Source organism: Onychomys torridus, unplaced genomic scaffold (genome assembly GCF_903995425.1).
Source record: "Onychomys torridus unplaced genomic scaffold, mOncTor1.1, whole genome shotgun sequence".
Taxonomy (NCBI): domain Eukaryota; kingdom Metazoa; phylum Chordata; class Mammalia; order Rodentia; family Cricetidae; genus Onychomys; species Onychomys torridus.
The window spans coordinates 1-16,300 of NW_023411529.1; the positions used below are offsets into that span (position 1 = coordinate 1).

General features: G+C 47.6%; 1 long non-coding RNA gene across 1 annotated transcript; it reads left to right on the plus strand.

The window, feature by feature from the left end:
- Nucleotides 1-5,099: 5,099 nt before the first annotated feature.
- Nucleotides 5,100-14,809, plus strand: LOC118575193. The gene is made up of 3 exons (XR_004943849.1): nucleotides 5,100-5,200; nucleotides 14,103-14,229; nucleotides 14,720-14,809. It is a non-coding gene; the product is annotated as an uncharacterized LOC118575193 (long non-coding RNA).
- The last annotated feature ends 1,491 nt before the right edge of the window (nucleotides 14,810-16,300 follow it).

Genomic DNA, 16,300 nt, shown 5'->3' on the forward strand with positions numbered 1-16,300 from the left:
CCTCAGACCAAAGCCTTATTATCAGCTCCGGCTTTGGGCCTCCCAGATGTGACCAGGCCATTCACTTTATATGTGGATGAATGATAGGGAATTGCAAAAGGAGTTTTGACCCAAAAATTAGGGCCCTGGAAAAGACTGGTGGCCTACTTTTCAAGGAAACTGGACAATGTGGCGGCCGGATGTCCCCCATGTCTCCGTATCATTGCAGCTGTGGCCATATTGGTAAAAGACTCTGATAAGCTAACCTTGGGACAGCCCTTAACAGTGACGCCCCCCCATGCCATAGAGACAGTTATTCGCCAGCCCCTGACCAATGGCTTTCAAATGCCCGGATCACCCTTTACCAGGCAATGCTATTAAATCCCGACTGGATTCGGTTCGGGGCGCAGTCTCTCTCAACCCAGCAACTCTACTTCTGGACTCGGACTCTCACCTCTTCATCGAACATGATTGTCATCAAATCCTGGCAGAAGTACACGGGACTCGTGAGGACTTAACTGACCAACCTCTACCAGATGCTGAACACACCTGGTACACGGATGGGAGCAATTTCCTGCATAACCGTGAGCGAAAGGCGGGGGCAGCAGTAGTAGATGGGATCACAGTCATCTGGGCATCGGCCCTGGAGCCCGGAACCTCAGCACAGAGGGCCGAACTCATCACCCTGATGCAGGCATTGACAAAGGCCCAGGGAAAAAAGTCAACATTTACACAGACAGCCGGTATGCTTTTGCTACCGCGCATGTCCATGGAGAGATTTATCGAAGGCAGGGCCTGTTAACCTCGGCGGGAAAAGATATTAAAAACAAAAAAGAAATCCTAGACCTCCTACAGGCCCTCTTCCTACCTAAAAAGGTGAGCATCATCCATTGTCCGGGTCCCCAGGTGGGGAGGGACCCTGTAGCGGTGGGAAACAGCATGGCGGATGAAACTGCTAGGATGACAGCCTTACAAAACCAAACCCTTGCCTTAACCACACCCCAAGAACGGCAGCCCAGCAAACAGCCTCTTCCAGTATTCAGATCAGGACATAGAGACGGCCAAAAAGTTAAAGGCAACCTTTAATGACTCAACTGGAACTTGGAAATACAAAAGTAGAACTATACTGCCCCAAAAAGATGCAAGGAGACTGGTAATTTACCTGCACAGGTGGACTCACTTTGGTTATAAAAAGCTAGAGACTCTTTTACAGAGAGAGGAACAGTTCTATTACATTCCATAATTAAACATAATTAAACAAGTTGTAGACTCTTGTATTCCCTGTGCCAAGGTCAATGCAGGCTGTTTCCAGGAACCTGCTGTAGTCAGGATGAGAGGAGAACGACCCGGAACCAACTGGGAGATCGATTTCACCAAAATCAGGCCTGGCAAATACGGAGCTAAATATCTCCTGGTCTTTGTAGATTCCTTCTCCAGCTGGACAGAAGCCTTCCCCACCAAACAAGAGACAGCACAGGTGGTGGTCAAGAAGATTTTGGAAGAGATCTTTCCTCGATTTGGGCTCCCTAAGGTAATAGGGTCAGATAATGGCCCTGCTTTCATCTCCCAGGTAAGTCAGATGGTGGCCAAGCTTTGGGGGATAGATTGGAAATTACATTGCACTTACAGACCCCAAAGTTCAGGACAGGTAGAGCGGATGAACAGAATGAGTAAAGAGACCCTAACTAAATTAGCCCTAGAAACTGGCACTAAGGACTAGGTCCAACTCCTTCCCATGGCCCTGTTTAGAGCTCAGAACACTCCAGCAAGCCATGGACTGACTCCCTACGAAATCCTATATGGGGGACCCCCTCCTATAGCAGATTTCCTTGACCCTGCCATTGATTCCTTTGCCAATACCCAAAGTTTGCAGGTGCGGCTGTGAGCCCTACAACTCATCCAGAGACTGGTGTGGAAGCCCTTGGCCGCCGCCTACGCAGCTGGGAGCTCCACAGTCCCACACCCCTTCCAGATCGGTGACGAAGTGTATGTGAGGAAACACCAATCCAGGACCCTCGAGCCTCGTTGAAAGGGCCCATACACTGTGCTGCTGACCACCCCCATGGCAGTAAAGGTCGATGGCCTCGCTGCCTGGATCCATGCCTCCCACCTTAAGCCAGCACCCCAGCTGGGACCCGACTGGAAATTGGAAAAGACTAATAATCCTCTTAAACTTCGAGTCAGCCAAACTGGTATCGTTCCTCCTGCTGGTACTCTTACCCTGTAACCTAGGAGCTAGCTCAGCAGCTAATCCACACTCCCCCCAACACCTGGTTTGGGAAGTCAGCACTGCTACTGGACAGGTCCTCTGGTTAACTGAAGGCGACCATATCCCCAGAACCTGGTGGCCCACCCCGACACCTGACCTGTGCCAACTATTCATGGGGCTGGACACCTGGGATATCCCAGAACAAGAAAACCCAAACAATTTACAATGGAGAATAAAAGTAGTCCCTCCCCCCAGGTACAGATGCTCAAACCCACAGGTCTGTGCCAAACTCCCGTGGTCTGGAGTTCTACATCTGTCCTAGAGATAGGAGAAATAGAAAACAAGTTCTAAAATGTGGAGGGCCTGAGTCCCTATACTGTGCCAAATGGGGATGTGAGACTACCAGGGATGCCTACTGGGGACAATCTTCGAGTCATGATTGGATTCAGGTAAAAAAGGGCTCTGCGGCGGACTGCTCAAAACAGGCTCTCTGCAACCCCTTGTCCATCACCTTTACAGAACCAGGGAAACAAGTTGAAAATCTAGCCCAGTGGCAAAAAGGTCAGACTTGGGGGTTACCCATCTACAAGGAGGGAAATGACAATCACCCTCCGCCAAAAACCCCTGTCTCATCCAATGATGGTAGGACCGAACCCTGTCCTTTGTCCCGTCCTCGGGTACCCCAAGCCCCGCCACCCAAGAATATAACCACAACCCACACCCCCGCAACTTCAGGGGATCACCCTCCCCCTCCATCAACAACCATGGGGATGCCCCTGATGCCTCCCTTATACAACCTGTTTAAGAGAGCCTACTCTGCCCTTAACTCCACCAAAAGTGACCTCACTCAGTCCTGCTGGCTCTGCCTTTCTGAGGGACCCCCTTATTATGAGGGAACAGCCTACAACGGTACCTACAACAACACTGACTCATGCTCCTGGGGAAGGCAGGGTGCCAGCAAACTAACTTTATCTGAGGTATCAGGACAGGGACTATGTCTTGGTACACCACCCCCTGAAAAGAGCCAGCTCTGTGCCCACACAGAAAAGGTTACAGCTATTACAGGCAAATACTTGGCACCCTCAGACGGGGGATGGTGGGCTTGTAACACTGGTTTAACCCCTTGTGTCTCACCAACGCTGATAAATCAGACTGGTTTCTGCATTCTAGTGCATCTGCACCCTCGGGTTATATACCATGACTCCCCATCTTTTGAAGAACAGATGGAAGGCCTGACTCACCGATACAAAAGAGAACCTGTCACCATGACCTTAGCCGTTCTCATGGGACTGGGAACAGTAGCGGGCATAGCAGGGGCGGGAATGGGGAGTGCAAGGGTATCAGCACATGGAACAGCTAAAGGCCGCTATAGCAGAGGATTTGAGGGGGCTAGAGGCCTCCATCTCTGCATTAGAAACCTCCCTCACCTCCCTGTCAGAGGTTGTGCTCCAAAATCGAAGAGGCCTAGACTTGGTTTTCATTAGAGATGGAGGATTATGTGCAGCCCTAAAAGAAGAATGTTGCTTCTATGCTGACCACACCAGGGTAGTACGTGACTCCATGGCCAATTTTGTAAGTGACTGGAGGAGCAAATGTGGGAAAAGGCCGCCGGAGCCATTTGGTTTGAGAATTGGTGGTCCAAATCCCCCTGGCTCACCACACTGTTGTCTGCGTTAGCAGGGCCCATCATCATCCTACTTTTGCTTCTCACTTTTGGCCCCTATGTTCTTAATAGGCTGCTACAGTTTATCTGAGAGAGGCTGTCCATTACACAGACTATGGTACTAACCCAACAGTACCAAGCATTGAGAATGACCGACACTCCACAAGATAATATACAGACACCCTAAATTTTAAGATTAAAATTAGTCCAAGGAAAAAGGAGGGAATGAGAAAAAAAATTAGAGATGCATTTTACAATTTTGCAAATTGCTGATTTTGCTTCTGTAAACTTGCTTGCTTTAGACACTGACCCATCCTCTTCCTGAAAATGAGTAAAAAGTTCAGAGTCCAGACGTTGGTCTTGGGACAAGGTCTGTAATTATAGATTAAAAAAAATAATAAGTCCCTGTTTAAAAATTCCCCAAATGGGACCCAAGATAAGGACCATTTGGGGAGCCCAGCAAACTAGGTCAGATGTCAGCCAATCACAAGCCTGTAACTATGCGAACTCCCCTCCAGAGTAACCGCTCCCCCTAGATCTCCCCTGAGCCAACCAGTTCACGAGGAGTGTTACAAAATGTCCCGCGTAGCAAAATGATTGCTGAAATATATGATGATTTTTAAATTGGGCCAAACTTGGGGCACCTGGTATCTTATGCTAATTTTGTAGCTTCTGCCTTTAAAAATGCCTGTAACGGCTGCTCGGGGCTGTCTGACTGATTGGGGCAGAGTCTGCTCAGCTGAATAAATTCCTCTTGCTTGTTGCATCTGCTCCTTTGGAGTCTTGGTTTCTGGGGCGGCCTCCCGCAGACCAAAGTATCCCAGGGGTCTGGGGTCTTTCACAGTCAAACCAGATTCCAGGTCAAAGTACAGAGTCACAAGGTATTCATGTGGTGATGATTACTGGATCACAGAATGTCCCAACCCTAGTCTCCATGGTGATTGTTTAATCACCAAATGTCCCCACCTGAGGGGACAAAGAGAAACGGTGACCGGCACTCCCCCCCCCACCCCCAAGTAAGATTAAACGCGATCTGGGCACAACAATACCATTATTTCTACCAGTGAAGAACTTCCTCATAACCACAAGTTTAGCCTTAAACCCACAGATGCAAGAAAAACGTCAGTCTGGGCTAAACCCCGCCCCCTAGCCCCAGGAAGCCCCGCATTCCGTAATGGATTGGTGCCATTGGCTGCCACTCAGGCCCTATGACAGAGGAGGGGGCGGGCTTATAAAGTAACGCGGAGGTTGAGTTCCACGAGTTCGCCATTTTCAGCTCTGTCATTCAGAGACTGTTGGTTGGCTGAGCCTGGAGGAAAGTCACAGGGCTCCGAGACGGACCGGCCATGGTGAGCGCGGCGTCCCCGCGGAGCTGGTGCGGGCGGCTGCAGGGTCCCCAGGCCCGGCTCCGTCCCCCGCTGTGGGGTGGGGGTGGACTGGTACGAGCGCTGCAGGGTCCCCGCTGTGGGGTGGGGATGGACTGGTACGAGCGCTGCAGGGTCCCCGCTGTGGGGTGGGGATGGACAGCTACGGGAGCTGCAGGGTCCCCGCTGTGGGGTGGGGATGGACTGACTGGTACGGGCTCTGCAGGGTCCCCGCTGTGGGGTGGGGATGGACAGGTTCCCGCGGCTGCAGGGTCCCCGCTGTGGGGTGGGGATGGACAGGTTCCGGCGGCTGCAGGGTCCCCGCTGTGGGGTGGGGATGGACAGCTACGGGAGCTGCAGGGCGCTGCAGGGTCCCCGCTGTGGGGTGGGGATGGACAGGTTCCGGCGGCTGCAGGGTCTCCGCTGTGGGGTGGGGATGGATTGGTACGGGCTCTGCAGGGTCCCCGCTGTGGGGATGGATTGGTACGGGCTCTGCAGGGTCCCCGCTGTGGGGTGGGGATGGACAGGTTCCCGCGGCTGCAGGGTCCCCAGGCCCGGCTCCGCTACCCCCACTCCGCTTTCGGGTGTGGCTGGACAGGCGCTGGGTGCCCCGGGCGTCCCTGATCCCCGCCTGGTGGTCGCAGCGCTCTCTGCAGCCCCAGCGCTGCCGGGCCGGGGCCACTGGAAGAAGGCACGAGAAGGGAATTAATTACCTTGCAACTGCTCTAGCACAGTACACACTAGCTTTCCTCTCTGGGCTTCACACACTGGGAGGGGAGAGATGGGGAACTGCATGTTCCGTATGGAAAGTCGGAAACTGGGTGCAGGGAGCGGGGGTTTAGGGGTTGTGTTGTGCCCGTGTTGGTGTGAGGCCTCTGTAAGACCCCCTACTCTAGTCTCCAGAGGAAAAAGCTTAGGCAAGGATATCTTAATATAGACAGCTCGCAAAAGTCCTGACAAAGCAGCTGAACAGACGAAAAATAAAGATAACATACAGGCCTGGGAAAATGGAACCAATACTAATTAGGGGAGAAGGGAGCGGGGAGGGACTGTGGGGGATTGTGGTTTTTGCATTTAAAAGCTAGCTTCACGGAGAAAGAGGAACTCCTCCCTGCCTCGCTGCCACAGGTGCCAGTGGACAGTCCTGCCTGGCTTGTATCGCGCTTACAATAAACCTTGCTGTTGCATTCTGGACACCCTCTGTCTTCGGTGGTCTCTCTGGGGGTCGTGATCTGGGCAGAACATTGGGAGACTCCCCAAGCAAGACCGCCACAGAACCGGTGTCCGATGCAAACACACAGGGGTTTATTGATTACAATTTCCAGTTCGGGCCACGTCCAAAACAGTCGTGCGGGCCTTTGGGTAAGGGGTTTTTAAAGGGACAAACTGCAAGCAGGGAGTTCCATGCTTTGGCGATTCAGAATTGGGTAAGGGTATGCAAACTTTAAGTTCATTGGCTCAGGTCTAGGGGAGTTTCTATCAATGGCTTGCAGAAACTGTGGAGACATTGGGCGCCCAGAGACTAGGCCACCTGCAGCTCAGGGGGTGGGAGTGCGTTGTTTACCAAGTATTCTGGTTAGTTGGTTAGTCTTCCAGTGAGGTCGTCCTGACCCAGCCTTGGGCCGATTGTAGTTGTTTTTGAAACTTTGTAGTTTTCCTGGAATCAAGTTCAGCCCCCTGTCAAGGTCCTCTCTAAGATATCGAGTTTTTTTAAAACGGAGTTGGTTCTGCTCCTTCAGTTGGGGTTTATAGGATTGGGACGTGTTGATGGAACCCAAGAGACTAATGGGCCAGAGAAAGGAGGGTCTGCGAAGAAGACCAGCCGGAAGTATGTAATATTTACATAGAAGTCTGAAGTAGTGGGGAAGATTTAAAAAAAAAAAATTCCTTGTCCTAAACACTACTTTTATATTTGAAAGGAAATGAAGAGCCCAGGAATATGAAAACGTGTGTGCCTATAGCTTATATACATATTCCAGGGATATCGGAGCTGGCTGCTTTAAACAGGTTAACCTTTAACATGCACCCTTTGCCATACTTCCCTTCCAGTTCTGGGAAAAGTGGTCGGTTAAGATTTAAGTGGTTGCATGACACTCTCTTTAAAAAAAAGAGAATCCAGGAGAAATAGAATGCAAAATAGGGACGGTTGCTTATGAATGCATGTGCATGAATTGCCCGTTCAAAAAGTAAAGAAGATTATTTAAAAATAAAACAAAGTCCTAAAGAAGAAGAAAAAAAAGCAGCTGGAGAAAATCAATTCCCTTAAGAGGGAATAATAACTGAATAGAAGATTTTTAATTGACATCGAAAGAAAAAAATTAGAGATACATTTTACAATTGCTAATTGCTGATTTTGCTTCTGTAAACTTGCTTGCGTTAAGCACTGACCCTTCCCCTCCCTGGAAATAAGTAAAAAGTTTCAGAGTCCAGATGCTGGCCCTGGGACAAGGTCTATAGTCATAGAGATAGAAAACAACGAGCTTAAGTCCCTGTTTGGAAATTCCCCAAATGGGACCCAAGATAAGGACCATCTGGGGAGCCCAGCAAACTAGGTCAGATGTCAACAATCACAGGCCTGTAACTATAGGAACTCCCCTCCAGGGTAACTGGCTCCCCCTAGATCTCCCCTGAGCCAACCAGTTCATGATGAGTGTTACAAAATTTCCTGCGTAACAAAATGATTGCTGAAATATATGATGATTTTTAAATTGGGCCAAACTCGGGGCACCTGGTATCTTATGCTAATTCTGTGGTTTCTGCCTTTAAAAATACTTGTAACGGCTGCTCGGGGCTGTCTGACTGATTGGGGCAGAGAGTCTGCTCGAGCCAGTGCTGAATAAATTCCTTTTGCTTGTTGCATCTGCTGGTTTGGAGTCTTGGTTTTTGGGGCACCCTCCCGCAGACGAAAGTATCCCAGGGGACTGGGGTCTTTCACCATGTCAGAGTCTACACCATATCTCCAAAGAACAGAAGAAAAGAGCTATTACCACAGCTGCCATTTCTTCCTGTTTCCTCCCACTTTCTTCTATGTTTATTTACTCCCTGTGTGTTTGTGGGGTGACAGGGTGCACATATGGAGGCCAGAGAACACCTTGCTGGAGTCAGTTCTCTCTTCCACCATGTGATCTGGCAGAACTGAATTCAGGTCCTTAGCCTTGATGGCAGGGGCCTTGCCCTGCTGAGCTGTTCTAATCAGGCCCCTTATTTGTTCTTAAGTCAATGGTAAGAAGATGAGCCAACAGATGACAGACTTACCCAGAATTAAGCATTAACACTTACTTCAGGGAAACTGCACTGAATACCTAAATATGACAGATGATCTACATGAGGCTCTGGAAGCTTCTGCCTTTACATTGTACTTCTGGGCACAAGTTTGCAGCCTTAGAGCTATAGGTTTAGGCAGAATTATTTATGGAGAATATGAACTGAATTCTCAAAATATAGTGATTAAAATGAAAGCCTGTATAATCAGAAAAAAGAAAAAAAAAGAATTAAGTGGTTGATTAAGAATTATTAAGGCAGACCCATAGCTGTGCATGTTACGATAGCCACATGCGGACTGGAGAGACGGCTCAGAGGTTAAGAGCACTAGCTGCTCTTCTAGAGGTCCTGAGTTCAATTCCCAGCACCCACATGGTGGCTCACAACCATCTGTAATGAGATCTGGCGCCCTCTTCTGGCCTGCAGACATACGTGCAGACAGAACACTGTATACATAATAAATAAATAAATTAAAAAAAAAAAGATAGCCACATGCTTTTGGTTGGAATGTCTGCAATGTCAGGTACTTCCCCTTAGATGCTGGCCCATCCTCTGGTGGTTTCAGCTCATGACTTTTTCTGGACCTGGGTGTTGCCTGCCAGTGAGCCTGTCACCGCAGCTGTGTCTGGGCCTCTAAGCCTGCATGTGGTCATGCTGTTTTGGGCCAACCACATTGGGAGACAGGTGTCAGAGGTAATGGTTGATAACTCAGAATACCATCTGGAGCTTACTGGCATGTAATCAGAAGAAGTAGATCTTACCAGCAAGAGTCAGAGAAACAGAATTCAAAACAAAAAGGGACTACAGAATTGTGAAGTCACAGTGGTTAAAAGTGATCATTGCGTGGTTTTAGGAGGCAGGTACTTATAATGGTGGAGTTGGGAGGATGGGAAGAAGTCTGTGCCTATTGTAGAAACCCAGCCACATTGCGTAGGGCACTAAAGGGCTGGGTAATAACCAAGAACTGACATTGGTCTGTCCCTCCTCATTGGTGTCTTCAATGGGGACTTGGAGTGGAGGTTCAAGAGACTCACAGGAGTAGGTCATTTGAGCTGGGGTGGGGACAGTCTTAACTCTGGACAGAGGAATGGACAGATAGGCCTCTTGAGGAGTGCTTGATAAGGTCTCATCCAGGAAGTGTTGGAGAGTCTTTTATCCTGTGGGAAGGATATTTTATCCTTCGGGATTACACTGGGCAGGTAGGACCAATTCTGGAACAGATCACAGTGTCTGAAGAGGCTTTGTAATCAGAAGGTGAGGACTTTGGCTCCCAGTTGTGAGACCCAGTGAAACTGTTGAGTCCCTATTGGGAGGACCCAGGAAGCAATAGACATTTCTGGGCTTTGTAACCATCGAGGCAGTAGCTGCAGATTTCAGGTCTAAAGCCTGTAGAGTCACCTGAGTTGTATATTGAGGGCAAGGCAGAGTGTGGGTAGGAAAGTTAGGCAGCCTGTTTCAGAAGCTTAACAGCCTGTTTGACCTGTTAATTGACCCAGAAATGTCAGAGGGTCCTTCTGGTGGGCCTTGAAATGTATAATGGCCACCTCAGTTGGAAGCCAGATGATTTCCAGTAATATCAAAATCTCAGGGGTGTGTTTAATTGGGATACTACGGCAGTAGAAGACCCTCTTTCTCCCCAAGGTGGCTGTGTGGTTGCATGGAGAGCAGAGGCCAAACGTGAGTTCAGTTCCTGCCCCATGTGGAGAACCTTAGTGAGGGCTGCTAGTTCAGCTCTTTAGCCTGAAGTACAGTTACTCAGCAGGGGCTCATGTGGGGCTGTTACAGCATCCTCTCTTAGTCTGCGTCCTGCCACCACAGAGTGAGTCTTCTCTTGAACCAGCAGTGGGTGCTGGCAGCATAGTAGCTGGAGTCAAAGTTGGGCGAGATTTTCCAGTAAAGTCTGACGTTTGTAAGGAAGACTGATGTTTGTTGAGTCTTATCAGAGACCCAGTGAGTTAGGCTTTAAGGGTCAGAGAAAGTTTTAATCGGCTAAACCTGGCTACTTGGATGACTGTCTTTGTAGGGACTGTGTAGTATCAGGTCCCCAGCAGGACAAGGCCAGGATGAGAATCCTGGTAGGGAGATGTTAGATTTTATTTTATAATACTGCTGTTTGGGGTTAGAATTTCCCCCTGGGTATTGTAGCTAGCCACAAAAACTTTGTTATGGCCAGACAAGGTTTTTTTGTTTTGTGGGTTTTTTTTTTTTTTGGTGAACCAATGAATTTTACTGACAGAAATATGGGTGAGGGGTTACTTACAGAAGCAAAGACAGCTGCATCGCCAAAGCCCACCCCAGCCTGGGTGACAGCTCACAAAAGCTGGGAACCTGGAACACTGTAAAAGTTGGAGGCTGTACTTCCCAAGTGACTTTGTCCTCGTGTGTACACCTCTTTCAGGCAGCTCAATGCTTATCTGCTTCTTCAAGGCTGCTTGGCTTATATGAGAGTCTTTGCAGCTTGACTCAGACCAGGCTTCTTAAGGGTTGCTTTTAGCAACTTGTCTGGAGAACCTTGGTGTCTGTCTGTCTGTCTGTCTGTCTGTCTGTCTGTCTGTCTCTCTCTCCCTCCCCCCTCTCTCCCTTCCCCCGCTCCCCCCATCAGTTGTGTGACCTGCTTGGATGGGTCAGGGGCTTGCTGAAAAGAGTTCCTTTCTCTTCTGGTCCCCTGTGTGTTACCTAGCTGACCTGAGGGCAATAGCTAAAATACTGGCTGTCAGCTCAGCCTCTTTTCTTACTGGCTTTAGCTTCCAATATAGCTGTTAAATACCCACAACAGATTGTGGTTTGAAACCCAGCTGTTCTGTAACACTAAAAACTTGACTCAGGAACTACAATTATCTGAACAAAACATAGTCCTTGCTCTATTTATTTTTACAAATGCCACTTAAGTTAATTTTTACAAGTCTTATTGTGTCATACTTTTTTTTTTTTTTGGAATGCCGAATGCCATTTATTGAAGGAGGGAGGAGGTCTTAAATACAGGCTTACAGTACAATGGGAGAACCCTGGAGGACAGAAGTTCGATACAGATGTTTTTATAATCTTGCATCTAAGCTGTTAACGTCCAATATGCAGGATACACAGACAAGGAACTTCCCTTAAGCATTCAGGAGGGTGGAACCTGGCAGGGAATCAGCATAGGGAGGACATCAAGGTCAAGGTCAGCAAGCAAGGCAACAGTTAGCCAAAACGGGGGCCAGGGCCCTACAGGTCCCCCCCTTTAACTAAAAAATGAGTTTCTGACTTAGGTTGTGTGGGACGTCAGCAGATCACTTTACCCGTCATGGAGACACCTGCCCAGGCCACACAGGCATTCTGTCTTAGGTTCGTGAGCACCCCCCAGGCATTACCCGTCTCTGAATACTCATTATCATACAGGCTCAATCATGTGTGAGCTGCAGAGTTAACTGATGCCAAAGATCTCAAAGTGGCACTGGGCTTGCAATCATTGTGTTAGACACTGACATATTTTAAACTTCTGATTTTGTCCTGACCTCTTTTTTTTGTTAAAGAATTATTTATTAATTATGTATACAGTGAGTGTTCAGCCTGCAGGCCAGAAGAGGGCACCAGATCTCATTGTAGATGGTTGTGAGCCACCATGTGGTTGCTGGGAATTGAACTCAGGACCTCTGAAGGAACAGCCAGTGCTCTTAACCTCTGAGCCATCTCTCCAGCCCCATTGTCCTGACCTCTTTTCCATAATCCTTTACTTAAGTACAAAACTATTTTGTCATACAAAGTCCTTGCCAAAATGTGTTTTCTTCTTATTAGGATGGTGTTTCTATACCTATAACCTTTTATATTTCTTTCTTACACATATTCATTCTTCTTAGCCTTCCCCCCCCCTTTTTTCCCCTTGGTGTTTTTTTTTTTTTTTTTTTTTTGAGATGGGGTTTCTCGGTGTGGTCCTAGCTATTCTGGAACTCACAGTGTAGACTAGGCTGTCCTCGAACTCAGAGATCTACCTGCCTCTGCCTCCCAAGTATTGAGATTAAAGGTGTGTGCCACCACTGCCACCGCCGCCACCACCATCACCCAGCACTGTCTTTTTATAAAAATTTCTCCGATGAGAAAAAAGGCTATAAAAGCCTGCATATAGGCCATATCTGATTAGTAAATTCCTAATAGTTAAGTATTAAGAATTTCATACATGCCGGGCAGTGGTGGCGCACACCTGTAATCCCAGCACTCAGGAGGCAGAGGCAGGTGGATCTCTGTGAGTTCGAGGCCAGCCTGGTCTACAAAGCGAGTTCCAGGACAGGATCCAAAGCGACAGAGAAACCCTGTCTCAGAAAAAAAAATGCAGATGACTATGTAGAGTACAAAACTTACAATTTATAATATCCTTGAATCTGAGCCGGAGTGTCCCAGGCAGCAGCATCTATTGTGATGCAGTGGTGCACACTGTGCAAAGCATGCATGTTGTATGATCTGAACAGAGACGACAGTGAAATCGGCTTGTAGCACAGAGTTGAGCCCTGCCAATAACACTTTGAATTCAGTCCACATTTGATTTTTTAGTGTTCCCCAGTTTTTTGACCCCCAACCTTCAGTTATGACCCCACATGGAGCTGCAACTAACAGGTTGAGAATAGGACTTTGTGCTGCATCGTTGTACGTAAAGTTGACACAAGCTGAAGTCATCTAAGAGGAGGGAATCTCAGTTAAGAAAATGCTTCCATAAGATGGAGCTGTAAGCAGGCACGCAACCTTTATCCCAGCACTCGGAGGCAGTGGCAGGCCAGCCTGGTCTACAAAGTGAGTTCCAGGAAAGGCGCAAAGCTACACAGAGAAACCCTGTCTTGAAAAACAAAAACAAAAACAAACAAACAAACAAAAAGATGGGGTTGTAAGCAAGCATGGTGGGTGGTGCTGTCCCTGGGCTGGTGGTCCTGGGTTCTATAAGAAAGCAGGCTGAGCAAGCCATGGGGAAGCAAGTCAGTAATAGCCCTACTCCATGGTCTCTGCCTCAGCTCCTGCCTCCAGGATCCTGCCCTGCGTGAGTTCCTGCCCTCACTGCTTCTCATGATAAACTGAGTGAAATAAACCCTTTCCTCCCTTTGGTTGTGGTGATTGATCACAACAAAAGTAACCCTAAGACATACTCTATGGTCAGCACTGAGAACTGAGCTCATACCTTGGCATACACCTGTAACACAGCGCTGTGACACCAGCCTCAACATCAGCATTTTTTCCTTTGGAGACTGAATGTTATTGTTTATGATTGGGTTCATCATGTATTCTTTACCCTTGCGCTTACTAACACCTACCTCACATACCCGTGTCTTCCTCTATGGATTTTTTTTCTTTTGGGATAAAGAAAAAGGCTAGTTTTGTTTTCTTGAACCACTATGTTGACACAGAGATAAAGATGCCTGTGTTGATTTTTCTCATTCCATGATACAGAATACAAGTCAAGCTGTACCTTCTGTAAGAAACTAGTAACACACACACACACACACACACACACACACACCACACACAGAGAGAGCAGAGAGAGAGAGAGAGAGAGAGAGAGAGAGAGAGAGAGAGGAGGGAGGGGGAGGGGGAGGGAGAGGGAGGGAGGAGAGAGGTGAACTCTGATTTTGTGTTCCTTGAACTGAAGAGAAATGTGTCATTACAGGGATTGGTGTCATTTGAGGACATAGCTGTGCGCTTCACCTGGCGGGAGTGGCAGGGCCTGGATGCTTCCCAGAGGACCCTCTACAGGGATGTGATGCTGGAGAACTACAGCAACCTGCTGTTCCTGAGTGAGTGGAACTCCCTGTCAGTCTCAGCAAATACTTCCTCCTTGGTTAACAAGTAGAGAAATCATCACTTACTCCTAAGATTTCTTTTATTTGGTAGCTATGTATATGTGTCTGGGAGAGTGAGTACCACATGTGTGTGGGTACCTGTGCACACCAGAGGGCATTAGATCGCCCAGAGCTTGAATTGAACAGTTGTGAGCTGCCAAGTTTGGACACTGGGAACTGAACTTGGGTCTCCCAAGAGCAGTGTTTGCTCTTAGACAGAGCCATCTTTCCAGCCCACGGAACTTTCTCAAGATCATTATTGGGGTTATCTACCTTGCAGTTTAATGCCACAAAAGGGAGGTCTTCTAGCTATTGAAGAATGAGAATACAAATCTTCTCTGACCAATATAAGTCTATGGAACAATTCCCGAAGTGGAGCTGTGGTTTCTCAGTAGACCGTCATACACCCTGGCACCATTTGCTTATTATTATTTCCCATTTACAGAGCCCTGCATGGCCAAGCCTAAGCTGATCTTCAATTTGGAATGTGGCTCTGGGCCATGGAGCCTAGCAGAAGCTTCAGTGCAGAGCTTCCCGGGTGAGTGAACGTGTGCTAGGAGGTCAGCAGGCAGAGAGCTCAGAGGTGCTGCATGCAGGTGCTGGCCGTGCTGAGCTGTTGCTGTTTTAATCCGATTTCATCGAAACCCAGTCCTGAAACAGCTGGTCACATGGGTCTAACCTTTTTTTTCTTTCTTTTTTTTCTTTGGGTGGGTTTTTGTTTTGTTTTGTTTTGTTTTGTTTTTGTTTTTCAAGACAGGGTTTGTCTGTGTAGCTTTTTATTTTTTTAAAAGATTTATTTATTATGTATATATTGTACTGCCTGTATGCCAGAAGAGTGCGCCAGATCTCATTACAGATGGCTGTGAGCCACCATATGGTTGCTGGGAATTGAACTCAGGACCTCTGGAAGAACAGCCTTAACCGCTGAGCCATCTCTCCAGCCCAGTGTAGTTTTTAGAACCTATCCTGGAACTCACTTTGGAGACCAGGCTGGCCTCAAACTCAAGAGATGCACCTGCCTCTGCCTCCTGAGTGCTGGGACTAAAGGCGTGCGCCACCACCATCCAGCAACTTTTTTTTCTTAATCCAGTTTTAAAAGAATATTTGTGGTGTCACAACATCACCCTGATTTTCTTTTTTTCTTTTCTTTCTTTTTTTTTTTTTTTTTTTTTTTTTTTGGTTTTTTCGAGACAGGGTTTGCAACTTTCCTGGAATTTGCTTTGGGGACCAGGCTAGCCTTGAACTCACAGAGATCCTCCTGGCTCTGCCTTCCAAGTGCTGGGATTACAGGCGTGTGCCACCACCACCCGGCTCACCCTGATTTTCTTGCTGAAGATTTGCCTAAAATATCTGAGATCTGCCGAAACAAACCCTGTATAGATCTTCTTAGCCACTTTTCACTGATTAAATGCTTGACCTGATTTCTTGTTTGTCCTGTTATCGTACTTGTTTTAATATAATAGCTTTGTTATTGGACCTTTGTGACTTTACTTTTCAAAACCTGCTCTTTTTTCATTTATAGGTAAGTAGTTGTCATGTTACCAGTACTGATCACGTGATACTTTTTTTTTTTTTTTGTGGAGCTGAGGATCGAACCCAGGGCCTTGTGCTTCCTAGGCAAGCACTCTACCACTGAGCTAGAATCCCCAACCCCAATACCTCTCTTCTAAAAGAGCTTGCAGTTGGATAGAGCAGAGTGGGCTGAAGGTAGACGGGTGAATGAAGGTAGCCAGAAAGAATGTTTACCAGCGGAAAGATACATTAGGAGTATTTATGTTAGGCAGAAGCAAACAGTGATATTTTCATTTAATTTCCCTTTCGCTGTTGAGATGTGATTAGTAGTTGGGTATAAATTAATGACTTGATAGTGATTCATGGTTAGAATATAGATACAGTTGGAAATCAGTAGCCTAGAGACATTTAATATACTTAATATATTAAGTACATGAATGTACTGTAATTTATCGCCTGCTTTCATATCGTTTTAACATCATTAGGTTCATTTTCACTGTTTTGTATGTCTGTG